Genomic DNA, 23,242 nt, shown 5'->3' with positions numbered 1-23,242 from the left:
ACATCTTGAATGGTCCATCGATTACTTTCTGAGAGTTCCATTTAATCTCAAACCAGACATAACTGGTTACCACTGCATAAGTGTGCTGGTGAACAGTGAGTTTTAATAACCTGCAAACGAGCCTCTGTGCAAAGACAAGAACTTACTTTCAGGCCCGGCATCCTACGAGTCTCCGGACATCTGAAACCCTCCCACGGCTCGCCGACACAAATTGCATTGTCACTTTGCAAATTTGTTCAAGCAATCAACTCAATCTCACTTGAGGTAGTGATCCGACAACAGGAATGATTAGAATCCTGGCCGGGCTCGGTGCCTGTCACCGGGGGCCGAGATGAGAGACGAATCACAATGAAGCCTGAAATTGTGTGTTATTGTTACTTTCCTGTGTTCCTGTTTTCTGTTCTCCGTCCACCATTTTCCCCCGCAAACAAACCTGTCCCCTCTGTTCTATCCTTCGCGGATGTGGTAACAAGGTGTGACTGGTAGAGATGAAGCCAAAAGGGCAATTGTCTTGGAAGGGGGACTAGAATAACTCCTGTCCCATTTTTTTTTTTTTTTATGGCGGAGCAGACCTGCCATCAGTCATGTGTAAAAACTCCTGATCTGGGAGATGAAACATGCAAACTGAGCTGAGATGAAGAAGCGTTGGAGGATTGGAGCTGAAGGGCTTTGATAGAACGGAGGCTTGGTTTAAAAAGAACACATCATTGCAAGGAGTTTTGGCAAGAGAGGCGGATTTGTCAGGTTTTCCTCAGGTTCGGACAAAATACATTAAAATGACCTCTAGGATTGTGGCGCGATGCAGAGGGCAGAGGCAGGCGGCTCTCGACTCGCTTTATATTTATCAGCCTCTCCTCACGCGTTGCTTTCAAGAGGAAGGGTAGTGGGGGTGAAATGACCTGACGGGGGCCGAGGGGAGGAGAAGCAGGCTGTTGATTCTTATTTCGGCGCTCCCATCTCCCAGCAGGATTGTCTGAGACATAGATAAATACTGCCAGCACTGCGATTTATAAGCTCTGCAGCAGACACAATTTCACCCATTACCTGACTGACTCAAAAGTCCAACACGCTTCAGTCCCCTGCATACAGAGTGCCACCATTTCAGCTCCTTTTGCTCTTCTTCTTACAACCTCTTTTACTTTTCCCCCCAAACTTTTTTCTGTCCAAACCAGCAGGGGGCAAAAAAAAAAACGATCAAAATGAATTTTTTTTTTTAAAGACAATACCTTTATGTAAAAAAAAAGAGGATATTATACATATTGTATTATATTTTATTTTCCTGTTTGTTGAAGATCCATCTGAAATCCAAGGATTTCAAAGACCACCCTGAATGTAGTTCTTGGATTTGTCTGTTTTTCGTGATCCAGTCTGTGCCGATTGGTCGAAAAGTTTTACAACAAAAACAAAACGTTCCGGTTTGGATTTATTCTTGGACCTAATGAGAAACAAAAGACGAGAGTAAACCCAAAACCAACAAAATCTCATAAAAACAAAAACCCAAACATAAAGCAAATGTCATTTTAAAAAGTTATGTTTTCTATTAAATGCTGTTACCTTATTTTTCTTGGCTGCTGCTGAAAGATTAAACTGGGCGAATATGTATTAGAAAAATATCTTATGAACCACTGGGTAGTTTTAATGAAATGTTAAGAATATTATAATTAATTATACATTTACATTTGATTAATCTTTGGAGTCAATCTGGTTCAAAATGGCCACCACAGCCAGCAGTTTGGTATGGTAGTCGCTGAGAGTTATCCATCACGCATACGCTGAGCTCTAACAGAAGATTTTACCAATTCGTATATGAAGTCAACTCTGTCTGTTAGTAAAATATCTCACGAACCACTGAAACATCTAGAAAATAATCACTGGAAACACATCTGCAACTGAAATGCTTTTGGAGTCAGTTCAGTTCAAGATGGCTGCCACGGCTAATCAATGTTAGACAATACATCAGTGGTTTTAACTCCGTCAGTTTAATAAATATTAAGATGAAATTTGATGTGGCAGCAGCTGAGACTCAGTCACATCTCGCAGTATCACATGAGATCGTTCACGTTTTTAACAACGTTTGACTAAATAACTACAGCTCAACATAAAATGATTTTCGGCTAAAATCACAGCGTAAAAGGGAGTCGTCAATTTGTGTTCTTTCAAGGAACGCTAGGCCTTTAATATATTTATTTATTTTTTGTCATGTTTTCTAAGAGCTGTTGTTTTTCCTTTTTTCTGTACATTTAAAACTGTATTTTCCTGTTCATTTGTGCTGTTTTAAGTAGTGTTTTTCTGTTTGCTCCAGCCGTGTTACTGATATTATTGTAATGAGATGGAATGTGGCCAAAATGTTGCAGAGGAAACTTGACTTTTTTTTTTTTCAGCTGAAAGGAGACGTGAAGCCGGTGTCAAGCAGGAGCTGCACTTTAGTTTAACATCATTTGTGCCGAACGATCAATCCTTGAACAATTTCTTTCTCTGGCAGCAGCTCTATTTTCTCTCCACAGTAAAGTTGAAAGGTCAGTCCACCCAAATCAGAAAAATAATCTTTCCTCACTTATTCCAGAAGGCGCCCCGTAGATGTTTTGAGTTATAACTGTGCAGTTTGTTGGACGCTTAGTTATCTGCTTCCACCGCAACAAAATGAAAATAAATTACAATGTTTTTTTTATTTATATACAGGCCAGCTTTTAAATCACTCTTTCTTAACATCTTGCCTAAACATAAAGAGGCGTTTATTTATTCATCTTTGTTTTAATTTCCATCACTGAGAACTTTTTCATATTCCATTTGATTTTTATTGATTATGTGTCTTATAGTGGAGGCGTACTCTAGTTTCATGTAGTGAACGACAAGAATTTAAACAAAGTTCTTGCACATACTGATAATGTTTAAAAGACATGTTTGGGAGATTAGTCTCAGCTAATACAACATTAATTCTTTGCTCAATATCTGTAAAATTTACTGAGTTATAGCTGTTTTTATAAAGTCAGCTGGCTGTGGTCATGTTGAACTGGGTAATCAGTCATAGATTTATATCCAGTGATCACTTTCTGCAAGTTTCATTAAAAACTGCATTGTGGTTTATAAAATAATTTGCTAACAGACAAACACACGAGCACAAACATACACAGACGCAGGCAAAAGAGTCAGAAGATGAAACAGATAAGGAGTTGTTACGGAGTAAGAAAGTTAAACTATAGATTATAAACTTGTGTTTAACTTTGGTCTCAAAATGTCACCTGTAAGGCCTCAGATTTTTACTGGCCGAGCACGTTAAACATCATTTCCTGTTAATTTACTCCACAGCATGGTGCTAAATCTATGTATGTACGTGAAATTCCATAATCGGCACAAAAGCACAAACCCCAATCTTTACTTATGGCTATTTTGTTTCCAGAAGTGTTGAAAACCACCGCCTGTCTCCCCATTTTCATTCAAAGTCAAATTACTCTTTCAGGGCCCAGCAGTAATGTAGGTTAATTGTTCTGGATGGCTGGATCACTTCCACGCAGTTCATCCAATTTCCATTTAAATTGAGCAATCGGAGCGTGACACAGGCAACGCTCGGTCGCAGCCAGGCGACACCGCCGCACTGCTGGATATAAAGAAACCTGTTTACAGGTCATACTGGAGACTCTCAAGTGGCTCGCAACGAATGAAATGCAAGCACACACCTCACTGGTTCTCTCTGTAGGGCTTTAAAAGGCGCAGAGAGAAAAAGCTCATATAGTCGAAGCGGTCAAGTGTGTATACATTACTGCATCCTGTTGGCTGTTGGAGCCGGAACAATCGAGGAGGACATGGCGCTCCTGATTCCTTCCTTTATGAGCTTTATAAAGATCCTGCAAGACAAGTCCACCTTAAAAATCTTGGTGCCTTGCAGAATTCACCATCTACCCAACGAGTTCAACAAAAGAAAGACCTTTGTTTGTGATCCCAGCTGCTGTTTGAAGACTTCAGTTCTTTCTGCTTTTACAAACGGAAAATCTGTTTCAAGTAAATTATAAAATCAGAATTCTATATAAATAAAAAAAATACATAGACTTGCATTAAATGGGCGACCACGACAACTAGAAAAGTTGCATTTTTATGCAAACATGCAGCCGAGTGCTGAATGATTGCTGAGGTTTGCAGAAGAAGCTGAAACTGAGCTGCTAAAGTTAAAATAAACAGAACAAAAGCTAAAAAAGGTGAACTGAGGCTGAAATGAGCAGAACACAAGCTGAAAACTAAAAGTTGCAGCTAAAATTAGCAAAGCAGTAGCTAAAAGTAGCAAAACTTATGCTGAAGCAAAAATTTCAAAAGAAATAGCTAAAATGAGCAAGACTCTAGCTTAAGCCTTAAAGGAGCAGAAAAGTAGCTAAAGTGTAAAAGAAGCAAAATGGTATCTAAAAGCTAATAGTAGCACAAGAAGACAAAAATAAATGAAGTGTGCTGAAGCAGAGCTCAAAGAGAACTTTGTTTTTGAAAGGATACATTTATATGTGGAAATTTATTTTTAAATAAAAGTAAATATTTTAAAAATTACAAAAGTTACAAAGACTAAAAGTCATAACTTACTATTACTGCTTGAGCTCAATAACTTGATGTACAGTACGAATGGTCAAAATACCAAAAAGGATGCAGAAGTAGTTAAAATAAAAATAAAAAAAATGGAAGAAATTATAAACAGGAAGACAATAGTGTGAATGCTGAGTCAACATTTATCCAAAAAGCTAACTTTCTTTTAAATTTCAGAATCAAGATGCAATAAGTACAGTACAGAACTATTCTCTTGCTTCCCTTTTTCTGTTTTAAAATTGAACCCAACACCTTCTCTCTTCTAACTTCACATCTACATGAGAGGTAGCGGTTTCAAGAGACACAAATTTATTCTGTCAGGCGACAATTCAGCCTTCATCCTCCTCTCAAACTCTGACTTTTTGTCATCAGCCCTAATGTTGGTGTCAAGGGCTGCCCTTAACATTCTTTGAATAAATCAGGACAGAAAGATGAAAAGCAGAAGTCAGGTTTTAATGAGATGCAATCTGCAGAGAAACCCGGAGCTGAGGTTTGCAGAGAAAAGGACAAGAGAGCGGATGAAATCATCCTTCGCCTGATTCAACTGACAGTTCAAAAAAAAAAAAAATGAAATACCAGAAAATGTTGTTGCATATAAATACACAAACCTAACAAGATGACCAAACCAAGGTTAATTTCTGCTGCTTCTCACCATCACAGAATAACTGCATGGTTGTTTAAAACTGTTTCAGATGATTTTTTTCTCAGTTTTATATTCAGTTAAATGTTTCAATTTGCATTTAAAAAAAATTGCAGTTGTGTGTATTATCCAGTTTCCTCTACTTTGAGCGAAAATAAAAACTTTTTAGGCATAAACTGTTACACAGAGGTGTAGTTTTCTTTTTTCTGACTAACATCTTGGTTGCTAAAAAAGTGTGTGAAATGACAAAAGACTCAAAATCAGGCGGTGAGGTTAGACCGCCTGAAACTTCTTTTAAAAATAAACACTTTCATCATCTGAATTTAATCTAAAAAGATCTAAAAACATACTTGGGAAAAACTCTACAATCTGTGTTCAATCTAATCTAAATTCCTGTTTGGAGGAGTACAGCTTTTCTCAGTTTATACATTCTTACAGCACCATTGATGTAAAACATTTCCTCATGGCTATGCACAAAAGGCTTAAGAGAAAAACACAAAACTGGGTTTTTTTTCTTGAGAAGTCAGAGTTCAGGTCGACACTTTTCAAGAATCTGTTGAAAAAAAGGAACTCGTGTAAAACTCTTCTCAACATTGTCACAACATTTCTCAGTGAAACTCAAATGTTCAAAATCTTTAGGGAGAACCTTTCACAGACAGATAAATAAAAATGTCTGGGAAAAAGTTGCACTTACAGTCATGCATGGAGGTGGCAGTGTCATGTTGTGGGACGGCTGTTATTAAGAAGGCAGACCAGCAGTGGGATGTATCTGGAGCCATCTAGTGGCATAATTTGCAGACTGCAACCGAATGTGCGCCACCTTAGAGTTCATTCCTTTCCAAACGAGTAAAAAAAATATAGCAGTCACGAAAGACACAAACATTGTTTTCTAAATCCAGTGTTTAATTTTCCCCTCGTGAGTGAGTGTAAAAAAGCTGGAGGTACAAAGAGGAAGATTTACAGCTTCCATAAATATTAAATAAACTTTTAAAAGTGATGAAAACATTGACGGTTTCACAGATTTGCTGGTATTTGTGAACAGCACTGTTTTTTCCCCCCAATGTTTGCATCAAGTTTTGTCCCAAAAGAAAAAATAGAGACAATTTAAGGTTTGTCAAAGTGTCCAGTTTTTGCCATGTGATTTCAGTGTAATGGTAATACATGACAGAGCCATTCTTTGGCTTTATTTACTTCAGTTTGCAGCTTCATTTTTCTCTCGGATGTCATGTTGGCTGACCATGTTGGCTGCGGATCAGCCTCAGCGACTTGCATCCGTCACACCCCCACAGTTGGTGCAGCCCCAAGTTCTCATAAAACGTACACCAATCTGTGTCATCGATTTGTTCCCATCTAGAAATGAGCCCCATGTCACACATATTGTTTCTAGATTGAAAAGGAGTTGGCCAACACCTGCCGTAAATCACAAAGTCCTATTAACCGGAGTGATCCCTTCGCGCCGTCTCTTTGTCCTGAGTTTTTTTTTTTTTTTTTTTTTTTTTTTGCCCCCTCTTTTTTTTTCAGTCTTAGCAGGACAGAACCTCCATCACCGTCTTCACCACGAGAGGGTAGATTTGTGAAAACAGTGTTAGGTATACCATTAAAACATTTAACTGAGTAGAGGGACTTCTTGACCCCCCAGCGTTCTGGCATGCTCAGTGAGGTCAGGATGAGAAAATGGGGGTCATGGAAAACACAAACATATTTTGCTCGAAGACACTAAATGATTCTGGAGAGAAGGGTCAAAAGCACCCGGGGTCGTGTTTAACTTCCTGATGTTTTCACTTTAATTGAGTTAAAGGGGCAGTTGCCTTGAACAGCCAGAGATATTCCGGATGGGAAACATGCAAGGAATAAAAAAACGTCTGCACCATTTGCGCGAAACATTTTCCAGGCATTTATTGATTAATATGTGTGGACGTGTAAATGAAGCAGCGAGTCACTGCAAGCTGCACATGCTGATAAGAATTACAGCTTCATAGTTTTCTCTGATTTAGTAGGTTTCTTTTCACCTTTTTTATCCCTACACATGGATATATGCATGCGGTACTGATATAAACAAAAAAAAACTCATTAAGATTATTAATGAGTGTTAATTACTGATTTTTATGAGAAGGTAACAAAGCACGGTGAATTCCATTTGCATCGTTTCCTACCTTTTCTCTTGTTTTTCCATTGTCTGAGTGCACCTGCAGCTCAGAGTTTCTCACTCTGAAGAGCACACAAACAGCAGAAAACATCAGGGTTGCCTTAAACTGATACAGCTTCTATAATCTGCTTATAAAACTATGGTTTTATTGATTTGTGCAACTCATCAAACCCTTTGCTACTGTGGCTTTCTTACACCATGTATCATTCATGTTTTTGTTTATTAATGCCCAACCTTGAAAGATGAAAAACAATAATGTTTTGCACGTGTCGGTGGATAATATTTGGTGAGCTGAGAGTCATTCACAACACATACTCTGAGCCTGGCATCTTGCATATTGCATGAGACAGCACATTCAAGTTGTGATCAAAACAATTACAACTTTGTCATTTCTCATCAGAAGATGATATTAGGCTAAAACTTGGGCGAGCGGGCGATATGCATTCCATTAAGGAAAGCTAGGGCTTCAATTAAAATCTGAAAGTGTCTTGTATCTTTTCAGTTTGCTGCATATTTGACTCATGAATCAGGTCTCACACATTAGCAGTTTTCCTTGAGCCGACCTTGACTTGAACACAGTGAGCCTGAGGCAGAGGGCTGAGGGCTGGGCTCCCCCTTTAAGCTCCCCTCCCCCAGTAGACTCCTCACAAAAGAAGAAGAAGAAAAAAAAATCCAACATGTCCAGAGACTTCTATTGTCCTGCGCTCTGATCTTCATACAGGTTGCTAAAACAAAGGCCTCATTAATATTTACAAGCTCTCTGATGGGACGGGATCAATGGAGAGAGGTGAAAGAGACGGGAGAGTGAGCCTGAATAATCATCATCCATCTACTCCCAGCCGCCTCTCTTCTCCGCCTCTCTAAAGTGGAAGTGATGTTTAAGGCAGGAATTCAGCCGGCGAGCAGGAAATGGAATTTTGATGCGATAGAGGAGAAGAATGCTTTATTTGCACAAGGGTTTTTAGGGTGAAGGGGACGACTATTTAAACAAGATTATCACCCGCCATCAAAAGATGGTGGACAGTAATGTTTTTTGTCTGTTACCAAAATATCTCATGAACCATTGAATGAATTGTAATAAAACTTGCAGAAAGTAATCTCTAGATGTACATCTACAACTGATAAATGTTTGGAGTCAATCTGATTCAAGATGGCTGCCACAGCCAGCTGATTTTAAAAACACAAAAATGGCCATAATTCTGTCAGATTTTCAGATATTAAACTATAATCTGTAGCTGAGAGTGGTCCCTAAAACATTCTAAGATATAACAGATTGTGCAAGATCTTTGTTTAAAATTTTGCTATTGATTATTTTTTTTGTTTCTTATCAAAATATGTTACAAACCACTTGATTTAATTGAAGCAATTGAAACAATTATTGGATGTACAACTATACCTGACCAAATTTTTGGAGCTAACCCAACTCAAGATGGCTGCTACCACAAATTCACATTTGAAAACACACAAAAAACTTTAATTAAATCAATTTTACAGATATTGTGCTATGATTAGGTGTGAATAGAGCTGAGAGTTATTCCCAACACACACTCTGAGCCTGACATCTCACGATATGAGATTATGCATAATATTATTTTTGAGGTTTGATCAAAACGGTCCCAACTCCATTATCTCTTAACATAAGATGATATTAGGCTACAACTGTGGCATGAATGGCTGCAGGGAGTATACATTCCTCCAAGGAAAGCTAGGCCTTTAATGACTGATGCATTTATTTCTCCTTTTGCGGTGACATTTGCTCTAAAAGCTCATAATTACTGTTGCTGCTGACTTTCATTTGCCCTGTTTCATTGTATTTTCCCAGCTCAGGATGTGTGGGAGTGCGTAGTGAGGCGATTCGTAACAGACTCCTCGTGTCTTCATTGGCAGGCCCAGCATGGTGGAACTCCAAGATAAAAGTCTGACAGCCTGAGACAGTCTGCGTCTCCTGTAGGTGGGCACACTGCCCTGTTGCTCTGTGAGGGAATTAGATGGGCAGATTGCCCAGTGATGCCCCCCCTTCCACCTGCCCGAGGAGTCTTAAACTGTACAAGGAGAAAGTTATTAATCAGAAATGTTTGCCTCTTCTTGCTTTTCCTGCTGAGGAGAATGAGTCGGGAGGCCTGGCTCGGTGATGAATGCGCCCACTTCTGCACATTTCAAAAGTACAGTTTATCCATGAGGAATGGAGCAGCTCTGGCACAGGCAGAAGGAAAATTGCCTTTTTCTTTGACCTGCAGCCAAGGGTGAGGAAGTGAATGGAAAGCGATATGAGAGCGTCTGCCCTCTGAGGTGATGAATACTGTGCAAATTAGAAGAAGAGGCCTTTCAATCTTGAGTGCTTTGGCTTTCCCCACTCACTGCTCTAAATCATTTTCTATCTTTTGCTCCACAGCCCACTCCTGCTTCTCATTCTTTTTCTCCAAGTCTTTCTTCCACTTTTTTTTTTGTCAGTTTTTTTTTATTATCCTCCCTCTGTATCTCCGGTTGTCAGCATGCCGCACGGCCGCGTGGCTTGACAGGTTGAGCTCTGGGAGGTCAAGAGGGCGAGGGCAGCATTTGCAGGATGTGGGACAGAAAGCTGAGGCAGCACTGCCTTCGGTGAGAAAGCAGCATGCAGCAGGAATCGCGAGGCCGTGCGGAGTCACGGAGAACCGCGACCTTGATCCGTGAGAGGAGGGGAAAAAAAACCCAGACTCAAACCCGTGGAGTCTCTCTTCAAGGCCTCACAGAGTCTGGCGCACACAGTGGCATATGGTCTTCCTCTCAAAGTGGATCAGACAAAGCTCATCATGAATTATTGTTAAAGATCAGAATATTGGAGAGAAACACTAAGAAATACTGAATAAATCTCATCATGTCTGCCTTACCTTTTCATGTCATGCTTCACTTGCAAGGAAAAGGTTTGTTCTGACGATAAACATTTAAATATTGATCATTTTTCTTCAGCTGCAGACATTTTTTGTGTGCATGAATAATTTGAGCACATGAGATCCATATTAACCGGTTTCATCCGGCAGCTTGTCCTGCTGCTGATGAATGACGAATACCTCAAACAACACTGCAAAACCTCAAACTGCACAAAATAACACAAAGCCTGTGTGACTTGGAGTGTATGTGAGTGGAATAAAAACACCGGGAGCTGACGGGTGGACTAGTTTTAAAAATACATGTGTTTCCAACTGGATTAGGTCTGTATTTGGAGCCAATCCTGCTGGATTGACACCTAATACCAACCTGGGAAATGAAGCCGTGGTTCTCTTTTTTCAGACTGTTTGTTTTTAAAATTAATTTACATAAAAGTGACTGTTTTAAAACTGCTTGTGCATGAATTAAATGGTCTCAAAAACTATCATACACATTCAAAACAATTTAAGTTAAACTTTCGTGATGGCTGCATTAACACCAACAGAACTTTATTTGATTGTATTTTATTTGTTCTCCAAGCTGTCAATTTTCACACCTAAAGGAAGCTAAAGCTGTACATTTTATTTTACTGACAGAATGCAGTGGAGAGCATACATGTGTACAGAAATAACTGATGTTTAAACAACGTGTGCATGTGTTAACTAATTGAATTAGGACAAAGAATCAGCCTTTACCTTATCACCAAAAAAACTGTGAAGGTGTCATGAAGACAAATCAATAAATAAATAAAGTAAGAAACAAAATCTAAACATTGTTTTCATACTGATGGTTAATTTGTCATTAACATAACAATTTTTGAGCAAAATTTGTGTCTGGATGCCAGTAATCACATAGGTTTGTTTATTTACAGAAGCAGCTGAAATGACTCAAGATAAGTCAAAGGTTAAACTTCCTGACCATATTTGTTTACCTCCAGTCATGTGATTCAAACTTCCATGTCATTTTTGATGGATTCACCCGAGTGCTTTGTTTACTTTGAGTGTGGACCCGCATTTCAGAATTGTATTGGAAATCTACTGAAGTAAACTTTTTCAAACTGCACCATGTGATATACAGGGGTTAAACCAGGTGTCTCCAACCCTGGTCCTCGAGGGCCACTATCCTGCATGTTTTACTTGTTTCCCCTGCTCCAACACACCTGATTCAGTGGTTAAATCACCTCATCATGTTCTGCAGAAGCCTGTTAATCACCCATTGATTCAAATCAGGTGTGTTGGAGCAGAGAAACAAGTAAAACATGCAGGATAGTGGCCCTGAAGGACCAGGGTTGGAGACCACTGGGTTAAACAATGAAACTGAAACACCTGGACCATCCCTTTCAGACAACTTCCTCTTGCGTCCACAGTTAATCCTGTTGAATGTGGTTCGTCCTTCTTGGTGGTATGCTGACATTACCCTGGATACTCTTGATACGTCACAAAGACTTGCTGTGTTGGTCACAGATGCACCAACAATTTGACCTCTTTTGAACTCTGGTATGTCACCCACAATGTTGTGTGCATTGCAATATTTTGAGCAAAACTGTGCTCTTACCCTGCTAATTGAACCAACACTCTGCTCTTACTGGTGCAATGTGCAGTTAATGATGATTGGCCACCACGCTGGTCCAATTTAGCCATGAAACCTCCCACACTAAAATGACAGGTGTTTCAGTTTCATTGTCTAACCCCTGTAGTTCAGGATGAAAGTTTTTAATGTTTGATTTCATATTTTTGCAATGGGTGCATTTAAATGGACTTTTATTGTTATTCTTATTTAAGGATATCTGTAAATAGCTGAAAGGAGCAAAGATCACACTTTAAAAAAAATAAAACTGAGAATAAACAGTTTTGTTTTGAAACATCTAATTAAGTGTTTTCAGGCTAGCAGTCCGTTTTAAATGATTGTGAGCTTGATTGTCAGCAGATCCCTGGGGTGGCTGTCATGGAAGAGTGGTTTGTCTTCGACTAATGTGTTTTGTTTTTTCCTCAGAGGAGAAAAACAGAACCTACCTGTTTACGTCTCTGCAGCTGCTTACTTTCCCTGGAGTTTCATCGTGGCGTCAGAGGGTTTGCAGCAGCTTCTTTGCAGCGAGCGTTTAGGAAGGTGAAAGTCCACAACAACAACAACAACCTTCACAAAGACAGAAATACTTAGGATTATGTTGAAAACAGCTTTAGACCAGTAGGTGCTTATTAAAATTAAAAGCCTAGCATATCACCAGAGTTAAAAAAAAATCATCTTGTGTTGAGAAATGTCAGCTTTGTAGCCAATTTGGCCAAACCTTGAAAAAAAACATTATGCACAATTTCATGTGATATTCACATTTAAAGTTTGTGTTGTGATGACTCTCAACTACTACCACGCCAAAGTTTAGCTCAATATGGGTAAAGTTCAACGAGTTATAGCCATTTCTTTGTGTTTTCTGAGGTCTGTTAGCTGTGGTGGCCATCTTGAAGTGGGTTGACTTGAAAAGTAAACCAGTTGTGGAGGTCCAGCCAACGATTATTACCTGAAAGTTTCATTAGAATCTGTTCATTGGTTCATGGGATATTTTGCTCACACACAGAGTTAAGTCCAATAATTGATCTCGCTCGATCAGTATGAGATCAGTCTCAACTACTACCAAATTTCTGAGCTGCTTGAGCTTCATTTCTGTAAAATTAACACAGTTCTAGACATTTTGTGTCAGCCGTCTTGTATTGGATTGACTCCAAAGGTCAATTAGGTGTAGATGTTCATCCGTTTATTACTTTCCGAATGTTTCACTAAAATCTGTTCAGTGGTTCATGAGATATTTTGTTAACAGTACAGACAAATAAACACACAGGCACACAAAGATGGGCAAAAACATTAGTGCTCTGTCTTCACCTTCAGTGTTCTGGAGATGATAAGCCGCCAGAGGAGGGCACTGATTTATGTATCTAATGCTGCCACATTGCTCCGGCTGAGTGCTGTCTATTTCAATATATGTGTTGGAACATTTCGTTTATGTCTCTTCATATTGAGCAAACTACCTCCAGTTTTTGTAAATCAAAGAGACCAGACCCTTGCAGACCATTTATGGATTGTTTGTACTGAAACACCATCATCAGTCTTGAGGTTCAATCGGGAGTTAACAGGCAGTAATGATGGATTTATTGTCTAACAGCCAATGCAGACAGAGAGAATACTTCAAGCAGGGAAATTTTGTGTTTGTGTCTGTGGGTGCCTTTTTTTTGTCTGCCTGGTATTGTCTAAAACAGCAGTGAGAAATGATGTTCAGGCAGACTCCCTGCAGGGTGACCTCTTCCTTGGGAAATGCTGCTCATTTTCTGCATTGCATATGAATTTGTGGAGGGACAAATGGAGGCAGATGATGATTTATGGGCAGCTGGGAAGCTGCAGCTGTAAAGCCTCACATGCAGCAGAAGAAAATATGTAAAAACGCTGCAGATTTATGCTTTTGTTTAAACTTCTATGAATTTTACTTTATCTTTTCAGTTTTATTTGTGTTTGAGAGGCACATTTTAAGGTCTAGGACATGGACCACAGCATTCGTATCATCACATGCCAGAGAAAAGTATTGTGGATATATTTGAAGTTATAGGGTTTACTGTCATTTGGTAAAACATACTTAACTCTTCTGTGATCTCATGAGCACCAAAGTCATGAAAGTCTGGAAAACATTAGGTAGACAGAATTTCTGAAACAGCAACTCAACTATATTTTCTTTTTTCTTTGAATTTCACAAGCTTTGTTTTTCTCTTTAAGCCTCAGTCTGTAGGAAACCCAAAATTGGCCATAACTTTTGCTAAATTTGGCGTAGTAGTAGCTGAGAATCATTTATAAAACATTTTCTGACCCCTGACATGTCTCACAATATCACATTAAAATGCTTATAATGTCATTTACATTGATCAAAATGACTATAAATCTGTCCCTTTCCATTGTAGGAGGATTTTAGTTTAGTTTTGTCATGAAAGGCAATAAGCATTCCTTCAAGGAACCTTCATTTCTGAACGTGTCTTCAGAATGCAGCTGAATTTGATGTAAAAACAAACAACTTGCAGCTTTTATGTCGGCTTGTTTGCACGTTATGGGCTTACAAGTTTTACTGATCCCAAAACTCATTATTATTTTTATTCCCTACCCTGGTGCAGCTTTTTCTGCTCCTGCTCTGACTCAAATGCACAGTTCTGTCTCACGTGCCTCCTTCTCAGTCGGTTTTGATTATAAGCAGTGAGTTATTCGGAAATGGTGGGGCGGAAGGCAGTTGTCATTCTTGGTCTGGGATGAGCCTAACTAGGCAGCAGGCAGTCATTATGGAAATGTTCATAGTGATGTTGATTAGAAACAGCAGAACAGTCTGTTTCAGGAAATTCAAGGAGAGGAAAGTATAGTGTGTGAACTTTCAGTAACTCTTCATTCCTTTAAAAAAATCTCTAAGATAAGACATGAAAAAAGAAACTAAAGTCTATTCAAATATATTCCGTTTATAATGTGGCATATCAATAACTTATGTTCTCTGGAGAGAAAACAGACAAAAGAAGGAAACGAAGGGCTTTGAGTTTTGCTGATGTATGTATAAATAATATGGCTTCTAAAAGCATTCCATACATCACCTGAATGAATTCGGTCTCATCAGTGAGCTGAGCTCTCCGGGTGTTCATTTATGTGAATTATGGCCCCTCTTTAGAAGTGAATCCAGGCTACCTCAACCTTCACCTCTCTTGTGTTTGCTAACTCCCCCCACGTTGTGCTTTTGGTTGCGCCTGTCTGAGCGTGCAGTGTAGTGACACATCCATTGGGATGGCAGACACGAGGTAAATGCAATTCACGGCAGAGAAAAACTGGAGCCCGTTTTGGCGCCGGTGAAAAATGGGCAGAGACAGGCGTGGACACCAGATGGTGGTGAATCTGTAATTATAATTCTCTGGTGAAAAATGTGGCACTGTTGGACTGAAATCATCCTGCAGCTACTCTGATTGTGTCAAAATCTCTTTATCTGGCTAACAGTTCTCCTTGGTTCTGCAGGTACAAGTTTATTTTCAGAAATGTCAGCAGCAGGGACCAAATGTCGAGGACGAGCTGTTTAACATGGTCAGACTGCACCACGGTTGGTGTCTTGGTTTTGGAAGGATAATTACCTGAAAATGGACAAAGACAGTCAGACTGAATTTAAATGGGATGAGCCAGTAATGGCTCCCAAATGGAAGGTTCTGATCTCTCCCCCAAGGGACTCACCTGTGATTTAGCCTCCTTACTTCTGTATGTGACAGGATGGCATTGTGGCATCACCCCCACCCCCCGCCCCCGTGACCCTGAATGCTCCCTCTTCCGTAGGAGGCTGCATAATTGTCTAATTAAACGGGAAGACAACAGCCCCAGCGCAGCTCATTAAAGACATTGCTCCATCAGCTCCCGCCTTTCCATTTCTTTTAAGGAAAGCTCCTCGTTCTGGCAGGGAAGGTCAAACAAAGAAGCATTTTCTGTCCTGTCCTGTTATTCTCTCTGGTACAAAACAAACAAGAAAGGGAAACATTTATTCATGTAAGTGGTCCTTCATACAGACTCAGTTGGTGTTTTTGATAAAATGATGGCAAACCATGTAACAATTAAAGGCCTGGCATTTCTTGAAGGAATGAATATCACCCAATGCCTTTCATGCCAGAGTTTTAGACTAAGATCATTTTATGTTATAGCTGTTCTGATCAAACCTTGAAAGGAACATTATGCATAACGCACAAGCTTGCCTGATCTGTTAGTTCTTGGAGTTTGTGTTGTGAATGGTTGTCACGTACCACCACACCAAACTTTAGCTCGATATTGGTAAAGTTCACTGAGGTATAGCCATTTTCTTGTAGGCTAAGGTTGATTAGTTGTGGTGGCCATCTTGAATTGGGTTGACTCTAAAAGTTAATCAGTTGTGGATGTGTGTCCAATGTTTACTTTCTCTAGGATTCATTACAACTCTCTCATGAGATATTTTGCTAATAGACGAGACAAACACAAACACAAGCAAAATCATCATTGCCTTTGGTGTCGGGCGATAAAAAGCACAGACAGACAGAAGATTTTGAGATGAACAGTGTTAAATATGCTAACTTGCAAAAAAAGTAGATACAGTCATATTTTTTTGTTTTTAATGAAGCTTAAACCAGTGAAATGTTTCAGCTGTGACAATTCTAAGCAGTTTATGAATGATTAAAAGGTTTTAAAGTCAGGTATGCACATATACATTGTATTATGTTTTCAAGTTTTATTTATTCAGAATACGTATTAGATTTTTAAAAAATAAAGTTTTATTCCTGCAGGATTAAAATGTTACAGTGTGTAATTTTAAAAAGGGGCCAAATTGCACACAGCTGGCTGAAATCACATGCAAATTGTAAGTGTGATGCTGCTGTGCACGTGTGTGGAAGAGCGTGAAGCTTTGTGCATCGGGATAAACAGCGTTGCTTGAAAACCCACAATCCGACAATCATCTATCTGTGGCCAGCTGGTGCTGAATGTAACCTTTCCAAGTCCAATTATATCTGAAGTCTGCAAACACGATTCCATGCTATCAGTTCCCCTCACATTTATATTTATACAAATCATAAATATTTTACAGGATGGACGTTGGAGGCTAACATATGTCCTATCCTAAATGTTATTGGCTCCTTTAACGTCGAGCTTGCTGTTGACAGAGCGGCAGGCTGCTTTGTTTTGGATGTGAGACTCTGTTTCTGTTGTTTAATCTCCTGGCTCTGCAGGAACACAGCTGCTCTGAATATGTTCAGACATGAGATCAGTTTGTTCATGCAGGTGTCTCCGGTTCTTTAGATAAAAAAGGAAAGAAAAAAAAATAATTTTTTTTTCTTTTGTCAGTTCTGCTTGCTGATTGGTTTTATACCCTGTCAAAAACACCAAATACACAGCGTGACAACTAATCTACTCATAATCTAAACTTCATGGATTTTGTGTCAAGGTCTTATGTAGCTGCGTGAATTTTATTTCTGGGTCATAAGAGAGCACGAGTCATTGATTGTGACGGTTCATTCAGGGGATTTTGTTTATCATGTTTTGAGGCCATTACTTTATTAGGATGTGAATGTGGTCAAATAGTCTTTTTAAAAGTGAATCTTCAGCACAAGTAAACTTTTTTTATTGTAAAACTTACATTTAATTGATAAAAAAATCACTTATTTTTGCATGACGTCATGTTCCTACTTGTCCATAAAATGAATAAAAAGCTATAATTACTTCACATTATTTATGGAACAATTAAAACTGACATTTCTTGTATAAATGCAGATGTTCAGTCTTGCGTACCAAAGTTTTAAACAAAGATCTTGTGTGATCTGTTAGTGCACAAAGTGTGTGTGTTGGATATGACTCTCAGCTATTACCATACCAAATTTTATTTCAATATTGTTAACATGTCACTTAGCTGTGGCAGCCATCTTGAATCAAGTTGCCTCCAAAAGTTATTCATTTGTAGATGTATGTTCATTTATTATTTTCTGAGAGTTTAATAAAAATCTGTTCAGTTGTACATGAGACATTTTGTTAACAGACAAATTAGCACATACACACAGGCAATTATATTTTTTTGGAGCCAGGCTTTCGTAGAGGTGGGCTATAGTCATAATGAGCATGGCACATTGCTGTCCAAAACCCTAAAAACAGATTTTATAAACAAATAACTTTCAAGTATTTACCCTTAATCTTGATGAATAAATGAGGCTTTGCTGTTTTGTCCATGAATAATTTATCACAGCAGAAATTTGTTTCAGATGTTGGCTCCTTGGCAACAATAATGAGCAAAAACACTGGAGATTGGGCTTTCTAATTAATTCAGGAAGCTGTGGTCAGTTCAAGTGATCCTGCTGTAATAATCATCCGAGTGCAGCGCTCGTGTTATGCAGGCGGAGCAAAGAGCAGCTCAGGTCAGAGGTCATGGGATTAAAGAAGTTCTCCGCATATTTTTACAGTGTATTATCTTCACTGTTCAACATTTAACCGCCTTATTCAACTAGAGACGGTATAATGAAGTTCAAAGGGTAGTCCCTTTTCTCCCACTCCTAGTAAAAAGAAGAAAAAAAAATAGTTGGAAATAACTTAAATGTCAGCTAGAACAATGTAAATTATTGTTCTAAATTTAGAAGCCTGAGGGGGAAAAATGTTTTGATATCTGTTTTATCAGACTGACATTAGCAGGGTGACCTGGCTGTGGCTGAGGAGGGTTTTGTATTTTTCTGTAGTTTAGGCTCTGGAGTCCGACACTTTGCATGAAATAGTTGATTCTCATAAATAAATAAAGACTTAACGTTCATAAAAGGAATGCATATCATCTGCTGCCTTTCGTACCGGAGCTTTAGACAAACATCATCTGATGTTGAGAAATGACAGAGTTGTACTTGTTTTGGTCAAACCTTGAAAATAATGTTAGGCAATCCCATGTAATATTGGAAGATGTCATACTCAGAGTATGTGTTGTTAATGACTCTCTACGACCACGATATCAAATTTTAGCTCAATATCTGCAAACCTAACTGGACTTTATTCTTTTTTCAACGTTCAGTTAGCTGTGGTGGCTGTCTTCAGCTGGATAACCACCAAAGGTTAATGAAATGTAGAGGTGTATTCAACGATTATTTTAAGAAAATTTCAATAAAATTTAGTCAGTGGTTCATAAAATATTTTGCTAACAATCAAAGTTGCTTGCAAATAGTTATTGGCAAAGATACTATATGTCAGTTGGCTGTGGCAATAATCTTAAACTGGGTTAATTTCAAAAGTTAATCAGCTGTAGATGTACAACCAATGATTACTTCCTGAAAGTTTCATTAAAATCTGTCCTTTGCTTCAGGAGATAATTTGGTAACAGACAGACGTAGGCACACACAGACATAGGCAATACATTATCACTCTGGCTTTGCTGGCAACTGGCAGCTGACAATAAAAAATAATTATCAAGACTGTTTTATTCACCCTCTCCAGATTTGTCTCGGGCTGTTTATTGAAAACTCAAAGAAACGATAGCTGCCATTTTCTTTTTTGGATTTAAGATGAAAATGTATCAACTGTCTGATCAGTTTAATTCTATTTAAAACATACCCCTTTCAGCTCGTATGTAATTCTCAGACAAGAAAAAAGAGATTTCCTAAAGATTTCCTTCACAGGTGCATAAAAGGATAAGCTGAAACTGACCTGAATGCAGAGCTGAAATGAACCCAGACTCTGACGAAGCATTAACCCTTTTAACCTGGTCAGGATGCAGATAGAGGTGCATAAAGGCCAATAGAGGGAGCCCAATAGCTATTTGTCTTCCATGTGAGGCAGGGCAACGGGTTCTACTACAGTTTGTTCACATGCAAATAAGCTTAATTAATTAATAAAAGTCAAACTGGTTGGAAATTCTCCAACTTAGATGCAGACTTTTTACAAAGAGAGACCCAATCTGCTCCTTGGCCTTTACAGGAATGAGTATAAAAACTCATGTGGAGAGCTCGGGAAAAGTCGAGTCTGTACCAGCAGATGTGATGAAAGAGGCATGGAGAACGCAGCTGTGATCTGTCACTTTTTGAAGGTGATTTAGGTTTCAGACGCTTCCAGAGGTTTTCAAGCTGCTGTAGTAACCTGTCAGCTGCTTCGATTCCAGCAACTGAGCCTACGTGTCCCGGGGGACCTGCAGGCTTTTCTGTTCCTACAGCCTCAGCAGTGTTTGCAGTCGTAGTTATCCCACAATGCTGTCATGCTCTGCTGGTGTCCTACACTCTAGTACACTCCAGTCATGAGGTGGCTCTTTAAATATTCTGTGAAGATTAATGAGATTGTAAGTTCATTGTGACAGATAATTTAGAGATGATCAGATTCAGATATTTAATTTGCATTATGGAAAACAGGGATTTTTAAAAGCAGAACTGCATGCACAGATGCAGATATATTTGTTGGTACCCTTACAGCTCATCGAAACAACGCTTCATTTCCCATGAAAGCAATCCGGTTAAAACAAACTGTCTAATGGATATCTGCAGGCCTTTAAAATGTCATAAGATGAAGAAAATTTAAAATATGCCAAAATAGTTTGGGTAGATTCGTTTGTACCCTTAAAGAGACTAATAATTTTTTGCATTATAGTCATGTTTCAGCCCAAGTGTTTGACCTTAATTTGTATCACTGGTGGTGTCTTCAAGCTTTTCACCAGACGTTCAGCCTGTTTTAAGGAAACAAACATGCCACTGGGTAGTTTGGCCTCATTGTGTGAACCTCACCGAACCTGAAGCAGAGAAAGCAAAGGCCAGAGCTGTCTGAGGAGCTCAGAAAGTCGATTATAGATGTTAAAAGTAACAGCTACAAGACCATCTCCAAGCAACTTCATGTTCCTCTGAACACAGCTGCCATATATTTTTTAAAAAGTACAAGGTTCCTGGGATTGTAGCCAACCTCCCATGACGCAAGAGGAAATGCAGCCCCAGCTTGATCAGATGTATGGCGTGGACGGCAGAAAAAGAGTCAAGGAAACCATCTAAAACCATTCAAGCAGAACTCCAAGGCCAAGGAACTTCACTTTCTGATTGCACCATTCATCGCATTTTAAATCATAACAGGCTTCACAGAAATCGTCAAACTGATGAGACAAAATGGAAACTTTTTGACCAGTCGCGTCAGTTTTTCAGTTATTTATTCATTTTTGAATTTATTACTCTAGAAGGGTACCAACACATACATCTGCTTCCGTACATTCAATCTGAAAGTAATAGTGCTCCTTCTGAATATAATTTTTTTTTGGGGGGGGGTATTTGATCCACATAGCTGCAGGTGATTGATGGACTTCATATATTTCATTATTCCAAGGATTCATACTTTCCTCATAATGAGCTGCGGTGTTCAGCCACAGAGGTCTGCTGTTAAACTCCAGACGTTTCAGGTTGAAAGTCTCAGGAATATTACTTTAATAAATATTAGATGAAAGAGGAAGCTCAATCGATTCATTACACTGTGAGTAATATATGTATGTGTTCATTAGGCTGTCCCTCAGTGTCTGTCTTTAATATTCTTTGTTTACCGTGTTGGGTCGCATATGGGGAAACTCATGAATATGGAGTGGGTCGCCTCCACGCGTTTCTGATTGTTGCACAGTTGCTCATCTTGTATTCTGCACACAAATACACTTTACATACACAGATTGGCATCAGACACATACATACAGATGTGCGCTCGTTTCCTTTTGATTAAAACAATTATACATTTTGGTAGCATTCATAAATGTCCAGAACTGACAAAGATTTCTCTGTTATCTTTTACTGGTTCTTGGCTAAATAAAACCTCATTGTCTCTTTGGTGCAGGAACCTGGTTACAATCTCAGACATCACCTTCTGAGTCACACAAAAGCTGCCTCTGGAGGGGGAAGAAAAAAATCAACTAACAACGCAGAGGTGGTGATGAACACATGGGAGGTGAGTGTCTTTTTGTGTGTGCTTTTCTGTATCCCTGAGTGTACATTTGTGTGTACAGCTGTGGCTTGAAAGGAGGGGGGAAAAGAGGAGGGGTCTAAACCAGAAAAGAGGTATGGACTCTGCCCCACAGCACTTGGCACAAAGGGGCCTCCCCTATTATGCATGCTGGCTGCATCTGTGGGAGATAAGGTTTGGTCCTGGGAAATAAGGTCAGGTCCTGCTAATGAAACACATGCTAAAGGTTTTGCACGAAAACCTCCCCTTCCTACTTCATATTTTGATTTTGAAGCATTTTTTTAAAAACCTTCCTCAGGTTTTGCATTTATATGAAAAAAGTGGCGTATCAGATCATTTACCTGCAAATGCAACCGTAAACATATGCATAAAATGAAAGCCAAGATCATCCAAGGACAAGAAAGTGTTTCTAAGTTAATGAGGAACTGTTTTTCTGAAACGCGGCAGCAGTGCCAGGAGTGTTCCCTCCCGGAGCAAAGCCGTCTGATTGTTTATGTCCCTGAGCTTTAAGTGTAGCTGGGAGGCATGGCTCGGTGAATTCACTCAGGTGAGGGTTTTAAGTGCGAGCGGACACAAAAACAGGAGCTCTCCTCTCCCCGCCGGCTCTTCCAGCTGGTTCTGGCTGCAGATCAGCACTAGACGACAGCATGACAGCTGTTTCCAATGACTAGGGGAAAAACCCATTCACTCCCTCCCTCCCTCAGCTGGCCCCATTTGGGACGAGATGGAGTGTGGCCAAGTACTTTCTTCACCGGGACTGAGACCTGGACAGTAGAAAAAGGTCATCAGCAGAGGGGAGAATGGAAGAGAAGTGCAGCTTTAAATGACACCACCAATATTTCAGCTGTAAATGAATTGAAACCTTTTACTGGTGTGCAAAATGAGCTCTGAGCCTTTTTAATAATTCTTCTGCTCAGGAAAAGCAAGCTTCATCTTTAATAAAACCCGATTTTATAGCTGTATCAAACTATTTGACAAGGCTATGCTGACTTTATAAAAATATCAAATACGGGAAGCAGTTTAAAAATATCCGGTATCAGTACTCTGGTTGCAGCCTTGATTTAACCATCCTGAAGCCCTCAAAAGAGAGAGAGATAGAAAGAGGCAGAGAAGCCTTTTTAACTTTGGATCAATTTGACCTGAAGGCCAAGGAAGGGTTAAATAAAAAATGATGAAACTCTCAGAAAGTAAAAATAATTACTTATCTGGTACTTCCCTGGTTCTAAGCCGGTACATACAAGGTACTAACCTGGTATGTCTCTGGTACTTACTTACTTTGAACTTAACTGTATTTAGCTGGTACTAACCTGTTAGGTGTACCTTGTACATAAAAGATATGTACCTGGTACTTACTCGGTACATACTTGGTACTTTTTTGGTATGTTCCTGGTACTTACCAGGTACGCATGTGATAAAGAGAACTATGATACACATAATGTTAGGATTTGAGTTATTTTTTGAGTTTCTTTTGTTTTAAAGCTACAGTTTTCTGTTTTATTTCTTGTTATCCCTGTGTTTAGTTTTATGTTGTAAATTCTTATATAGTTTTT

The 23,242-nt window shown here is 39.1% G+C and overlaps 1 long non-coding RNA gene across 1 annotated transcript; it reads left to right on the top strand.

Moving 5' to 3' along the window:
- The first annotated feature begins 11,655 nt into the window (after positions 1 to 11,655).
- On the top strand, positions 11,656 to 21,677 carry LOC119617773. Its single transcript, XR_005234180.1, has 3 exons — positions 11,656 to 11,746; positions 12,243 to 12,356; positions 21,567 to 21,677. It is a non-coding gene; the product is annotated as an uncharacterized LOC119617773 (long non-coding RNA).
- The last annotated feature ends 1,565 nt before the right edge of the window (positions 21,678 to 23,242 follow it).

The sequence above is a fragment of the Kryptolebias marmoratus genome, linkage group LG2, assembly GCF_001649575.2.
Source record: "Kryptolebias marmoratus isolate JLee-2015 linkage group LG2, ASM164957v2, whole genome shotgun sequence".
Classification (NCBI taxonomy): Eukaryota; Metazoa; Chordata; class Actinopteri; order Cyprinodontiformes; family Rivulidae; genus Kryptolebias; species Kryptolebias marmoratus.
The sequence above is the reverse complement of the archived record's forward strand: the minus strand, read 5'-3'. Positions and strand labels throughout refer to the sequence as shown.